Below are 14,469 nucleotides of genomic sequence, written 5' to 3'. Positions count from 1 at the left end.
TGAACATTAGTTTCCATTCATTTGGTCATTTTCCTTGGTGACATAACTGCTGTGTTATCACCACGTCTCTGATGAGAATGTAACTGTTGAATCATGAATAAATTAAAAGTGTTTTGGATTAAATAATTTTCCCTCTTAATAAAAAAAGCCATCTATCCAATATCCAAGCTGCTTATTCTCACAAGGATCATAAGAGAGCTGGAGCCTATCCAAGCTAGTTTTGGGCAAAAGGCAGACTATACCCTGAATTGGTCACCAGTCAGTCACAGTGCTGATATCGACACCATCACTGAGAAGGATCCCACGCTGCCCGCACCAAAGTCAGGTGTATGTACCACTACACCATGAATGACAGAGGAAGTTATGTTGTCATGTTTTTATCATAGAAATATTTCTGGCTTCTTATCAAGCCATGTTTGCGTGTCAAATGCAAACAAGCAGTGCGTGTGTGCATATTAAACCAAATTCTCTAGATTAGCAAATACTAAAACCAGCATATTGGATCACATGGTTCACATTATCAGATATCCACCTGTCTTGGAGGCATTATTATTCCCACTAAATTTCAAGGGGACAATTTAAATTTTATTATATACAAACAACCCATTTATAATACCACAGTTTGGTATTAATGATTTTGAATTTGTATGTACGTGATGTTATGTCACTAAGAAAGCGTAATTGGCTGGGTGTTGGGTTCTGACCTAAAGTAACCCTGCCTTCTTTACACTGAATTTAGACGTTGAATTTCAGACAGCGAATTGTAGCCAGCTGAATCTCAGGAGATTGTTTGAATTTTGAAAGGTTGAAATATTTTACATGGCGAATTTGTTAACATTGAAAAGTTGAAAAACTGAAATACTGCTATTGATAATATTCACTTTGAAATATCAATGAATTTTACAACATTAAATATTCAGTAGAATTTTTCATATCCTGGTGGCACATATTTACTTCTGTTCAAACTCACTCTTGCCAATCAACATCCAAGTGGTCGCCATATTGGCTGCATCTTCTATCCATGACGTTATTCATTCGCTATTAAAAACACCCTGTGGCCCCTACTGTGGGGGACGAACATGCCCCTTCTGACACAGAAGCTTTTTTCGAAGTAGAAAACATCTCACAACCGAGTGAAGTTACCGGGGCAATAATACCCTATTGTTTCGAGCCCTATTTAGTTGGCATGCGATCACGGCCAAACCGCCTCCCCGTCCGATCCCCTTCCACGGTGGAGATGAGCCATTGCGGCCCAGCGCCGTGATGAGCCACCCTGGTCGACAAGGCTGTGGGCCGGTTAGGCCAACTCGGTCTTGTCGGCCGGGGTGGCTCATTTTAGGCGCTGAGGTGGCTCAACATGGTGCTGAGCCAGGCCGCTTTACGGCATTATCCGTGATGACCAACACTGCCGAGCCGGGCCACTTTACGGCGTTGTCGTCGCACGGAGCTGAGTGCGCCATTGGCGGCAGTGGTGCTCATAGCTGCCGCCATCCGCGAGCTCAAGGTGGCAGGCTTCGCCGGCGAGCCGACGTGCAGCCATCCAACGTGCACATTGACACATCTACCTGTTGTTTGGGACCCACAAAGCTCTCGTCCTTTGCACCTGTGCAATCCATTTTTCACAACGAACCAGGTCTCTTGGAAACTTATGAACGGTAAATCCATCCTTCCGAGTGTTCAAGCAATGTCCAGCAATGCAATATGCCGGCATTTTGGCTAACACGAAGGAACAACGAGCTACCTTCCTGGGGTAAAACGAGTCCACTTGAGGGCAGTACCGCCGTGTACGTCACTTCCTGCTTCTTCTCCAAAAAAAAATCCCTCAAAAGGATTTTCATGGCAGGAGTTACCTGTCCACCGAGGTTCAGACCATTGTCGTTTAATCACTTTTAACCACACAGATTCGCAAATGTTCATTTTGAGGGGTCTGTCTGGTAGTCTTTCTGTCAAATGGGAGAAATTGACTGTTAGTTGTCTGAGCCCAGGTGGGCCTGGAATTTCACCCGCAGCCAGTGGAGCTGTGGGTGCAGGAAACGGTCTGTTAGTATGACACTTGAATGGAGTCCAACCTTTAGAAGACTTGAATGACATTCCAATGTTTATTAATGCCAATGGAAGAGCTTGCAACCAATTGACGCCTCCGTACAGGGCACTTAACCACGCCTCCTGAAGTGACGTCACGCCACGTGCACTGACGTAAGACAAACAGTAAAAATGGCAAATACAATACAATACATTCTGAACTGAGACAGACTCCATGCTTCTGATTTCATTTAAATCAACGATATATTATAGATTCTAAATACAATACATTCTTAACTGAGAGAGACGCCATGCTTCTGATTTCATTCAATCATTCACACGTAGCAATGTTATGCTAGCGGAGAACGTCTCATTCATTTATACGAGACGTGTATTAAAAATCAAATTTAGGGCATATCTTCGTGCAAACACAGTCTGGTTAAGCTTCTGGCCGCGAGCCAGCAACAAATCAATACGTTTGTGCAGTCCGATCATCGCTAAATATCGCTCAACAAAGAATAAGTGTGTCAATCGTTCACACATAGCAGTGTTATGGTAGCGATGAACGTCTCATTCATTTATACGAGACATGTATTAAAAATCAAATTTAGGGCATATCTTCGTGCAAACACAGTCTGGTTAAGCTTCTGGCTGCGAGCCAGCAAGAAATCAATACGTTTGTGCAGTCCGATCATCGCTAAATATCGCTCAACAAAGAATAAGTGTGTCAATCGTTCACACGCAGCAGTGTTATGCTAGTGAAGAACTTTGAATTCATTTATACGAGACATGTATTGAAAATCAAATATAGGGCATACCTTCGTGCAAACGTATGTGTTCCGGTTGATATTAGATGGATTTAGTTGATGATGCGGTCTTCCACAAAGTTTGATCCATCGAAGGCATTTTTCGTACTGGGTCTTCGGTTTTGGAAAGGGTACGAATCGAACTCCACCAACTAGCATTTCAGGATACCTGTCGTCACTATTACAAAGTTCGTGACTACACCTCTTAACCATATTTTTTGTTAAATAACCCAAATACGCGATAAAACGCTAACTAACCCTATACTGGACCATGCAATGTTGTTTGAGAAAATGGCGGGAGCAAAAACGGGCTTTGGTCTATGCAGATCTCTGGCCTCTGATTGGTCAGTGACGCGGATTGCGCAATATCCACGGAGGGGTCAATTGAGTGTGGATGAAGCTAAAACCTTAGCTGTCTTTTCCTTAATGTTCCTGTTCATGCGCTCAACCTGACCTTGTGATTGTGGATGATACACAGAGCGAAAATGTTTCAAACCCAACATTTTTTCTACAGCCTGGAGATGTTTGTTTTTTAAATGAGTTCCATTGTGTGATCTAATTTTTCTACGGAACCCGTGCATTGGAATGTAATGATAACCAAATGTTTTACCACCACGCTCGCTGTTTCAGATTTGCAAATACCGGTAACCTGACACTGTTTCAATCATGTCAGTGAAATCCATTGAAATCACCTGACCAGGAGCGTCCACGTCCGGATTGTGCACTCCCTGCGGTGGTTTTGTTGGAGGCATACTATACTGTTATACCTACTGCAAACGCTGCATTGTTCACCTTTAAAAATTTGTCTCGCGAAAGGATGCCACCAGGAGTGGAGTCGTCTGTGTTTCATCCACACCTACATGGCATGTTCCATTGGCTTCAGAAATTAGATCTTTCAATTGTGTCTGAGATGGAATGCATTTATCCTCTTTTCGCCAAAGACCCTTTCGACTTCCACACACTTTTCTTCTGGACTTGCCTTTTCCTGCCACAACTTAACACTCTCTACTGTCACCTCCTGTTGATTGTCACATTCAGACTCACTTACATTTAGTTGGAGTGTTGGTCGGTACCCTTTTTTCCTGCTTGATCTGCTGATTCGCTTCCTGCCGATACAAAATCATTAGTTCGAGAGTGACCTTTGCATTTTGTTACTGCTACCGCTTGTTGTGAGCAGTAAACCACATCACAATTTGAGAATGTCGTCCTGATGTTTAATGGGTGTACCACTTGCTGTTTGGATGATCTCATCATCACTTACGCCGTTGAAAACGCACAGTGCCTGCTACTATGGAAGCCGAACAACAGAGATATTCGCATTTTTCCGACGCCCCTTCTGACACTGAAGATCTTTTCGAAAAGGACAACACCACACAACCGAGTGAAGTTACCGGGGCAATATTACACTATTGTTTCGAGCCCTCAGGGCAATATTACTGTGAAGTTACTTAAGAATGTTCTATACATAGTTTGTGTATTTCTCAGAAACATTCTTCATTATTCACTGTCTACATATCTCTTTCTTTGTCTGTCTAATGCCCTCCCACCTATGACACATTCTTCTACCTAATAAAAGTTGGCTGCGCTGGGGGGTAGGAGAGAGAGAGGAAGAAACAATGGAGTCGAGAACACACATCCAGTGTGTTCCTCCCTCCCCTCTCCCCGCTGCAGCGGTATGAAATTGTACATTGTCTCTGCCTGAATTTCCTTTTACATCTGATGACCGACCACACGGGGTCTGCCTTTAAATGGACCCCACATTAATTGGTGCCGAAACCCGGGACCCACATCTGGACGATCTGCCGACGCTGGATTGAAGGACACCAAGAATCTGTCGACAGCGCTTCCCTTTGTTTGAAGCGGGTCTCCTCCTCCAGCTTTCACGGCAGTGCGCCCAGACACTGGGTCCCACGAACCAGGCCGGCATCAGATAATCAGGTAGTGCAATCTACTACACGTTTTTGAAATTGGAAAAAAAAAAAAAAAAGCACAGTTTTAGGTTGAATTATAAAATAAGGAGGTGGGAGTTGGCAAGCGCGCGAAAGGGCAGTGGCCCTCGTTGAAAAAGCCCTGCTGGCAATTTTAAAATCCGCATAACCCAAGAAACCATAAAAAGGAATTAGAGTTGGTTTATAATTAAGTGTAAAATAACGACTAACATTAGTTAGGTGGTAATAGCACTTAACGGGATCGGGTATCTGGGTAGTGGAAATTAAACGTCGGTGTCTACGTAACAGTGACACAAAAGGAAAGACCAACCCCACCTACAAAGTTTTAAAAGCGTATAAAACAATGATTGAGTGCTGTAAGGAAGCGTGTTTAGTCATGACTTTGGTAGTTCTTGTTATCATTACTTGTACTATCATTTTTTATTAACATCGTGAATTGTCTGGCCAGAACAAAACACATTGTGAGTAATTACAAGTAAAATCGGAGTTTTGTTATACATAAATAAAATAAAGTGCACTGTGTGTGCGTGAGTGCGCATGCGCCCGTCTGTACGTCTGTGTGTGCGTGTGCGTGAGTGCGCATGCGCCCGTCTGTACGCCTGTGTGTGCGTGTGCGTGAGTGCGCATGTGCGCGTCTGTACGTCTGTGTGTGTATGTGTGTGTGTCAGATCAGCGCTGTGATTGATGGTTTAGGGCGTTGGCCAATTGGTTTGGTTTGCCGAATTAAACATGGGGCAAACCCAGAGAAAAGCTTTGTTGGAACATAAAGATGTGAAGTATATGGGAACAGTGAGCGAGGAATATGTAAAGTATGTGATGGGTTGGGTGAGAAAATTTGAATTTTCTCCCGATTTGGTCGATGTCCCTAATAAGGAGGAAGTGAAAAGAAAGTTAGTGAAGAAAAGAAAGGAAAAAGCCGGTAAAGGGAAAGAAACAGTGGGAGTTGAAGCCCAACTCCGCGCCATTGATGCATGGATTGCTCAGGGAAAGAAAAGACAAGGAGAAGTAGAGCAGAAAAAGCTTAGAAAGGAAGTTTTGCGTATGAGAATCGTTGAGACAGAGGAAACAGGAGTCAGGGTCAGACAGAGAGCACCAGGAAATGAGCAGAGAGCAGCTCCACGCACGTCTGAGGAGGAAGAGGAGGTGTTTGAAGCCCCACTAGAAGAGGCGGGCCAACAGAGCACAGGCCCACCCACTGAAGGAGTCACCACTAGAGGGAAAAGTAAAGCGCCCCCTGGCAACAAACCAAAGAAAAACAAACGAGGCCCTCAGTCTGATGTAGTTGCATACCAAGGAGCTCTATATCCTCCATTGCCTGAGCTGGAGCCTATACCAACGTATCCCATGGTAGCCGTAGCTAACCCAGCATTTGGAAACATTGATGATACCACAGGCCAACCACATCAACCTACTATCTTAGTGTATAGGCCATGGACCGAAGAAGAGAAAAAAGCAGTGTGTGCTGGTGTCCCCCTCATAGAAGAGAATGCTCAAAAGTGGGCTGATGCTATTATGGATGTGCAAAGATCATATCATCTTAATGGCCGTGAACTGCTGAGTGTTTTGAAAATAACATCTGGACACAGACTGGGAAGATACCAGGGCACCTTCAACCCAGACCAAGCCCCCGGCATTCCTAAAAACCCTAATGCTGAACTCCTCCAAGAGTTAGACACAATGTTACAAAGAGCAGTCAACATGTACAAGAAACCACCAGACCTGGATAGAGTGAGACAGTGCAAACAAGAATCCACTGAAAGTGCCCAACAATTCCTTGATCGTCTGATTGATACAATGAGACTGTCCAGTGGATTTGAAGACTCACAGGATGTTAACAGCCCCTTCCAAACCCTCCTGAGATCCACCCTGATGGATGGCATAATGGAGGGGACAGCAAACTTCACCAAAAAACATTTCCCAAACTGGAAAACTGCCTCAGTCACCGATCTGATGGGTTGGATCATCCATGCTGAAACTCTGAAAAAAAAAAACAAGCACAGACTGCATCAGCTCCAGTGTACTATCAAGACAGACCAGTCAAGGGGAGAGGCCAAGGAAGAGGCAGAGGAAGGTCTGCCTCCTACGACGACGCCTGCTACAACTGTGGAAAGAAAGGACATTTTGCCAGGGAATGCAGATCCAAACCAAAACAAAAGAAACCAAAACCTATTGAAGAAGAACAATATGAAGACTGACTAGGAGAACAATTGTTTGAGGAGGAACCTGAAAGTCAAAAAGAAGAAGACACAGACTCCCCTCCCCAACAAGTGTTAGACTTATCAGTTTTATTTAGCAACACCTCATCAGTCACACCCCCGAAGAGAAAGTTAGATGTAGGCCCAGCCAAGACCCAATTGACGTTCATTGTAGACTCAGGTGCGCAGTCGTCAGTCCTCAAGGTGCTGCCACCTGGGATCAAATTGTCAAAAAGAACTCTGTTAGTTGTAGGAGTAGGTGGAACCCCCTCATGCATAAAATATACTGAGCCAATCACAGTGTATGACGAAGACGGTACAGAACATAAAAAGGTAACCTTCGTTTACGTCTCAAATTGCCCAGAAAATTTGTTGGGAAGAGACCTAATTAAACAAATGGGTTTCACATTAACGGTAGAAGGTCACAAAATGGTGGTCCAAAAGAAAGATGATCTAAAGCCAATGTTGGTTCTTCAAGGAACAGGAGAACCGAGAACATTCTACAGCTTGGATCCCACTTCCCATGGCCCAGGTTCAATAGTCAGAGCCTTAAAGAACCTACCAGAAGAACTATTAGCCTCCAGTGAATGGGAACCTCAAAATGAATACGACCTCCATGCCACAGTTAAATTCTGCCAACACCCAGCAGACACACATTTCCTAAAAGAGTGGAGGAAAGTGAAACCAAGTAAGGGCAGAGTGAAAAACGTGTACTGGTCACAAGAAAACGATTGGATGTTTGTGACAGTAATCTTACCAGACACCATCATGAATCTACGCCCCAATGACCCAACCACAGTACCCATGCACATCTCATTAGCGAAAAATCAAGACATGAAGTGGTCAGATTTTAACCAAAAGGTAAGAGACATCAGTTGGAGTGAAAGAAATCACCCGGAGGGATGGAGATCCACTACAGACTCCAACCATCATGCACAACCAAGCATGGAAAACAATTGCAGAATCAACAATCTGAGAGGAGAAGACATCTACAGATTACCCCTAAACTGGACAACCACCTTCACTCCAAACAAACACTTAACAAAATGAGAGAAGAAGATTCTGATCAGTAAAGAAGAACTGTCAGAAATCCCCGACAGACTGTGGTCAGCATCAAAGACTGATGTAGGCCTAATGACCACAGCAACTGAAGTCATCATTGAAGCCAAAACAAATTACAGACCAAGACTCCGCCAATATCCATTGAAGCCAGACGCCAAAGAAGGCATTACACCAGTCATAGCCAACATGGTAGAGGCAGGAATTTTGATTGAAGCGCCAACAGTTATGTGTAATACACCCATTTTCCCTGTAAGAAAAGCAGACACAATATCATGGAGAATGATACATTACTTAAGAGCAGTGAACATGGCAGTCAAACAAAGAGCTCCATGTGTCCCTGACCCACATACATTGTTAAATGAACTCAAAAGCATCACAACAATATTTCACAGTCATTGATTTGAGTAATGCATTATTTTCTATTCCATTGCATGAGTCAGCCAGACACTGGTTTGGATTCACATTTAACAATAAAAAATACACATATACAAGGTTACCACAGGGCTACGCAGAAAGCCCAACCATTTTTTCACAAGAAATAAACAATTGCATTAGCCAACATGAACACAAAGAATCTACACAAATTTTAGTATATGTAGATGACATACTGATTGCAAGTCCGACCAAAGAAGAAAATCACCAAGAAGCTGTTAGTCTTTGCAAACACTTAGCTGCTACAGGAAACAAAGCATCATTGAACAAACTTCAATGGACACAAACTGAAGTTGTTTTTCATGGACATCTGGTCTCTGGAGACGGAAGAAAACTCACCTCTGAAAGGAAAACAGCAATCTTGAATGCACCAAAGCCTGTAACAAAGAGACAAATGATGGCATTTTTGGGGTTAGTGAACTTCTGCAGGCTCTGGGTGATTAATTATGCAGAGGTCACTCAGCCCCTAGTTGACATGATCTGCACTGAAGACATTGCTCTGTCAGACCCCATTACATGGACACCTGAAGCAGAAAACAACTTCTGTATGATCAAACAAGCCATCACTGGAACAGGAGCACTAGGCCTGCCAAACTACCATAAACCATTTACTCAAACAGTTGATTGTAAAAATGGTTTCATGACATCAGTATTGCTACAACAACAAGGTCAAAAACTAAGACCAGTAGCATACTACTCAAAGAAACTGGATGCAGTAGCACAAGCATTACCTCACTGTGTCCAATCAGTGTGTGCAGCAGCAATGGCAGTCCAACAATCAGCTGAAGTAGTGTTGTACCATCCAACAACTCTCCTGGTAACACACTCAGTGGATGTCCTGTTAACCCAAACGAAGATGTCGTTTTTAATCACCTGCAAGACATCTAGGTTTAACAGCAGTGTTATTATCACAACCTCACCTGACAATAAAAAGATGCAGCACTTTGAATCCAGCAACACTCATTCCCACGGAAGAAGATGGGGAAAAACACAGTTGCCTGGAAGCCTTGGACGAAGACTGCAAACCAAGGAAAGACTTGTTTGACACTCCACTGACAGAAGGAGAGACAGTATTTGTTGATGGCTCGTCAAGCAAAGACCAACAAGGCAATAACAACACAGGTTATGCAGTAGTGACACAGACAAAGACCCTGAAAGCAGAAAAGCTGCCTAGCAACCTGTCGGCCCAAGCAGCAGAAATCATCGCCCTCACAGAAGCTTGTACATTGTTCAAGGACAAAGAAGTAACAATTTACACTGACAGCCAATATGCCCACTCGACTCTACACATTTTTGCAGCAATGTGGGCCAGAAGAGGCATGAAAACATCATCAGGAAAACAAGTGTAGCACGCTGACCTTCTCACAGAACTGTTAGCAGCTGTACTACTGCCAAGACGACTTGCTGTGTGCAAATGTAAAGCACACACCAAAGCCAAAGACATTGTTTCACAAGGAAATGCAAAAGCAGATGAAGCAGCAAAGAAAGCAGCATGTGGAACACAAAAGAAATTACCTCATGTGAAAGACATTGATAATCAACGAGCTAACACAATACCAACTGAAGTATTAAAAGACATGCAAGAACATGCCCTTGACAAAGAAAAACACTCCTGGACAAAGCTCCATGTCACCAGAAGCCAAGATGGACTCTACCATAGAGACAATAAACCAATTATCCCTAGGAATTTGTTTCAAGCAGTAGCTGTATTGACACATGGGAAAGCCCACGTGTCAACAGGGGGGATGATGGCCATGGTGGAAAGGGCATTCACAGTACCATTAGGACTACATACCTATTTTAAAACTTTTTGTAGGTCATGTATAGTGTGCAGTCGTCATAATGTTCAGGGAAATATCAGACCAAAAAAAGGGAAGTGCCCTGTAGGGGGTTATCCGTTTGAAGTAGTTCACATGGACTTCATTGAGCTAAGCAAGAGTGGTCAGTATCAGTATTGTTTAGTATTAGTTGATTCTCTTACCAAAAGGGTTGAAGTTGTTCCAGCCAAACATGCAAATGCACTCACAGTGGCAAAGGCCATCTGCAAACACATCATTCCAGACCATGGAATCCCTAGGGTCCTGTGGAGTGACAATGGGACGCATTTTGTTAATGATGTTGTAGATCACATGGCCAGTCACTTAGGTATTGTACTAAAACATCACTGTGCATATCACCCACAAAGTGCAGGTTTGGTAGAAAGAACTAATGCGACAGTAAAATTGAGATTAAAAAAGACCATGGAAGAAACAGGCAAACCATGGCCAGATTGTTTAGCCTTAGTAAAAACATACATGAGAATCACACCCACCTCCTCTGGCATCACACCATTTGAAGCAGTACACGGTAGACCATTCCACCTCCCACTCTGGGAGGGCCAGCCATGCTCAGACACAGTAGGAGAAGCAGACCCACTCACCAAGTGGCTCTGCAATCTGTTTAGGGAAAAAGAAGTTGTGAGAACAAATGATCTGCCTGTTGTGTCTGGTTCTTCTGTGCAGGAGACGGTGACCCCTGGTGACCTCGTTCTGGTGAAAGTGGTGAAAAGGAAAACTTGGTCGAGCCCACATTGGGACGGCCCCTTCACAGTCCTACTCACCACCCCTACTGCAATAAAGATTGCTGAAAGAGACACTTGGATTCACCAGAGCCATTGCAAGAAGGTCACCGAACTGAAATAGGGTTAACTGGACTCTTAGGGTCAGTTGAACTCTTGCACCACACCTACCAACATGGCCTGGCTGTGGCTCTATGGAGCTGCCATCGTCCTTGGACTAGGAATGGTCCACCTCACAAACACTGACACTATACCCAACATTAAAACACAGATCTGGGGCCCAGAGACGTCACGACGCCAATGCCCAACATGGCCCAGCCCAGTAATGGAAGACCAGGCATACACAGCATGCATCCCACGAGCCAAAGGGACAGCAACTCTGGATATTCCTTTGAAGGGTTTGAGATCACTGTGCGCAGAATGTGAAGCCATGGGGGGCAACAGATATGTACCAGGGACGCGTCACGGTATTTACAAGTGGTATGCAGGCACCCCACCCGAGAGATGGACTGATAATGGGTATCGGGAGGGGTGGAATTCGGTGTTTCACGTCACAGGACATACAGTTAAATGGAAGCTAACATCCTTGGCCCAGGCCTACCAAAAGGAAGTGTTGGAATTCACAAAGAACACCACACATTTGCAAATGAAAGTAAACACATCCACTGGAGGTAACCCTGTGGCAGCATTACCAATACACATCGTTCAAACACGAGATGATAATCAAATTCCATCCATTTTTAAACACTGGGATGACCAGATAGAAGACGAAGGATATTCACATCCACTGGCATCCAACACATGGTGGCAGTATGCTAACCACACTGCCCATTCACAAGGGAAAGCAGGATGTTATGTTTGTTCCCTTTTACCTCATGCAGCCAACCAACCAGCATTGTATGCAACATCCTTGTCTTACGAAGAAGCCAACACTGCACTGCAGGAGACACTCACACCATCTGTAAATCAGACACACGAACCACTGTTAGTTGTTACCAAAGCAACAGCTACGGGGTTTTAAAGTCACACTTGACAAAGCACATCTTCACCATTGTAACAACATTGAAGACGATAAATATTGTTTCCCAATGTGTGTCAATGTCACCAGTTCAGGTGGAAAACATATCACACCCATCGACACCAAACATTGTAATGTTACAGATAATGCACAACCAGCACATCACACAGCTCTGGACGGAGTGTGGTGGATGTGTGGTTGGAAGGCATACACCAAGTTACCTGAAAATACAACCACAGTTTGCACACCAGTAACAGTCTCAGATCACACCTACATAGTCACAGCACACCCGTTACATCGCAGAACTAAGAGATATGTTGACTTTGAGCCACATGATGATTGGGGAGGCAGCAATGTCCCACAAGAGCATAAGTATTGGTCTACAGGAAGCAGGGTCGGCATGGCAATGTTCCCACAGTTTGGAGTAGGTTTACTCACTTTACGTGTTGAAACCATTGATTACAGATTTCAGACCTTTGTAAATGCCACATTTGATGTCGTCACTGATCTTTACGACACCCTGTCAGCCACACGCCTTATGGCTCTCCAAACACGCATGGCTGTTGACTTAGCCTTAGCTCCTCAGGGTGGTGTCTGTGCCATGATAGGAGAACACTGTTGCACTTACATACCTGATCATAATGAAACCATTGTAGACGTCCTCCACACCATGAAGAATCTGAAAGACACAATGGCAGCTGATCATGAGAAGCTACCTAATTGGCTTGATTGGTTGTTCACGGGTACATGGTCCCAAGTTCTATTGAAAATCATTGGTCCTTTTTTGATCATTATAATCATTTTTGTTCTTCTTTGCATTATCTGTTCAACTTGCATTGTCCCATTGTCCAAGAGAGCAGTCAATAGGCTCTTTGTCGCCCAAATGTATCATTATAATCTGATAAACCTCGATGATGATGATATTGATGATGATGATGTTCTCATGTGATCACTGAGGCTTTTCTTTAACTCCATGTTTTGTCTATCATCAGACCAAGAAGGTTCTCGTCCTCATACGAGGGGGGAGTTGGGGAATTTTCCCTACAACAAATACGCTACAAATAGCGGTAGGGTTTTTCGCCCCATCCTGGTGATGGACCGATTGTTGTGTTTTCATTATGATGTGTTTACCAGAAACCTTTGGTTGGTATTCATTGATGTTCTTCGAAATCCACAACAGGGGGGAAATGTGAAGTTACTTAAGAATGTTCTATACATAGTTTGTGTATTTCTCAGAAACATTCTTCATTATTCACTGTCTACATATCTCTTTCTTTGTCTGTCTAATGCCCTCCCACCTATGACACATTCTTCTACCTAATAAAAGTTGGCTGCGCTGGGGGGTAGGAGAGAGAGAGGAAGAAACAATGGAGTCGAGAACACACATCCAGTGTGTTCCTCCCTCCCCTCTCCCCGCTGCAGCGGTATGAAATTGTACATTGTCTCTGCCTGAATTTCCTTTTACATCTGATGACCGACCACACGGGGTCTGCCTTTAAATGGACCCCACAATTACATTATTATTTCGAGCCATATTCAGATGATATCTGATCACGGCCAAACCGCATCCCGTCCGATCCACTCCCGCGGCAGAGATGAGCCATCACGGCTCATCGCAGCCGGCTGGTGTGGCTTGTGACAGAGCCGAGCACGTGCTGCTTTAGGGGGGTGCTCACAGTCGAGCCGGGGTGCTTTATGCGCGCACGCGACTGAGTAACGCATTCTCGGCTGGGTTCTTCAGAGCCACCCCTGTCGCAAAGCCCGACACGCAGCCTTCGCAGAAGCTGTGACCGCCTCAGCAGCGCCCGTGGTGGCATATAAGGATGAAGTGGAGCCGAGCTATGCTGCTTTTAGGGGTATGTTCAAAGTCGCCGCAGTACACGATGAACACTATCGAGACATTGTTGACTGGGCGATGCGCACATCGACACATTTCATACGCGGATCTTTTGTTACGTTATGAGAGAGACCGATTACGTGGTCTGCCCAAAAGTATTTTTTTTTTTTGAGCTGTATACACACCTACCTGTTATTTGGAACCCACGAAGCTCTCGTCCTCTGCACCCGTGCTATCCATTTTTCACAACGAACAGGGTCTCTTTCAAATTTATGAAGGGTAATTCCATTCTCCCGAGTGTTCAAGCAATGTCCAGCAATGCAATGAGCCGGCATTTTGGCTAATACGAAGGAACAACGAGCTACCTTCCCGGAGGTAAAACTAATGGAAACAAACGAGTCCACTCGGGGGCGCCTCTGTCCTGTACGTCACTTCCTGCTTCTTCTCGAAAACAAATCCCTCAAGAGGATTTTCATGGCGGGAGTTACAAAAAGCTGTACACGTCAAAATCATGTTTTGTGGTGAAAAAAACACATGGGACAATATTGGCTGTGGGTTTTTCATTAATAATATATCAAAAATCATCCGTTT

This window comes from Syngnathoides biaculeatus, chromosome 20 (genome assembly GCF_019802595.1).
Source record: "Syngnathoides biaculeatus isolate LvHL_M chromosome 20, ASM1980259v1, whole genome shotgun sequence".
NCBI classification, from domain to species: Eukaryota; Metazoa; Chordata; class Actinopteri; order Syngnathiformes; family Syngnathidae; genus Syngnathoides; species Syngnathoides biaculeatus.
The sequence above is the reverse complement of the archived record's forward strand: the minus strand, read 5'-3'. Positions refer to the sequence as shown.